This window comes from Oratosquilla oratoria, unplaced genomic scaffold, assembly GCF_046742065.1.
Source record: "Oratosquilla oratoria isolate Oo_2021 unplaced genomic scaffold, ASM4674206v1 SCAFFOLD290, whole genome shotgun sequence".
NCBI classification, from domain to species: domain Eukaryota; kingdom Metazoa; phylum Arthropoda; class Malacostraca; order Stomatopoda; family Squillidae; genus Oratosquilla; species Oratosquilla oratoria.
This window is the reverse complement of record NW_027467641.1, coordinates 97,501-98,952: the sequence shown is the minus strand read 5'-3', so window position 1 is coordinate 98,952 and position 1,452 is coordinate 97,501. Positions and strand designations below refer to the sequence as shown.

General features: G+C 45.4%; 1 pseudogene; it reads right to left on the bottom strand.

The window, feature by feature from the left end:
* Nucleotides 1-268: 268 nt before the first annotated feature.
* The window catches only part of LOC143023046 (uncharacterized), an 8,748-nt pseudogene continuing 7,564 nt past the window's right edge, over nucleotides 269-1,452 (bottom strand).

Below are 1,452 nucleotides of genomic sequence, written 5' to 3'. Positions count from 1 at the left end.
ACTACTACTACTACTACTACCACTACTACTACTACTACTACTACTACTACTACTACTACTACTACTACTACTACTACTACTACTACTACTACTACTACTACTTTTTTTTTTTTATATATATAAATACGACCTCCATCCTATTGGAACTGTGTGGTGGAAGCAGCAGGGTCTGTCTTCCACAGACACAGTTCATTGGCCCCTCTCCCGCCAATGACTGTGGTCGACGACCCTTTCATTTGTTTATTTATTGATTTACTTTTAATAATGCCTAGTACAAAAGTTCATTTATCCTACTGTCAACCACCGTCTGCTCAAAATCCAGGTTTTGTATATGTGTTGATTTGGGCGGTGGGGACCTGGTACCTCTCAGGCACAAGAGGGCTGATCTTAGGAGTGAGAATGATAGTCTACATCTCATCCATGAAACAATGCTGCTTTTTGGTTGTTGTTTCTTTTCAGCCATTACCTCAGCCAGCCGAGCGTAGAATGCCTTTGCTCTAGGACCCATCCCACCTGAAGTCGTAAAGGTTATAGGAGTGAATGAGCCCTGGTCTACATTCTGTATGCGCTCCACGTACATCCTGATCTTCTCATGCTCGGTCCGAGCGTGGGATGCCTCTCTTGGTAGGTGGCTGTAACAGGGGGCCAGCGGAGCAAATATTCGCATGTCCAGAAACCTCTTGCGCTGACATCCACTCTTGCTTCATCTGATGTGTTGGACGTGCGGTATCTGAAGCTCTCCCCTCCTAATGGGAGTAATGTTGGTTCGATAGTCACATCCTTGCACACCTCCTGAAGCATTTGGGCAGTGAGATCTCTTACCTCATCGTGTCGCATGCAAATAAATCCACCTTGCTTGCATATCATTGCATGGTCTGTAGTAAATTGTACACCACAGGAGCATCTGTTAGGCAGCCCTCCTAATGGCCATCCATACCTCAGGGCAATGGCATCCGTGAATTCTCTTTTGTTTAGGGTGAATCCCTTTGCCCTGATTGGTAGTGCTGTCAGCCAATTAGACGCCCCAACTTCCTGCGCCATTGTTATCTTTCTTTTTATATAATTCGATAGCCGAGCTAGAAGTGCTTGAAGTTCCTCCTTCTGCCTCTCCTCCCTTCCCTTTGAAATGTTTCTTCTAATTTCCCTAACCTCCTCCATGATAGTCTCCTTCCGTTGATCTTGTGACACGATGTTGTTTGTCAATGAGGACGTGAGTTTCATGGAGTTTCGGTGTTCTGTGTCGGCAAGGTTTAGCGGGTTGGAGATACCTAGCCCTCCCAATCTAGGTGGAAGTTCCATAAGTTTTCTTTCCTCTTCGTTTATTGTCCGTCCGTTGGTGATGGCCGGTATTAGCTCGTTTCTGATGGTGTCTTCAAGGGGTCTTAGTAGGTCGGTGATGTTCGGTACCGTCCTTAATATGTAGTTCCACTTATGTTTCACACCATATATGAA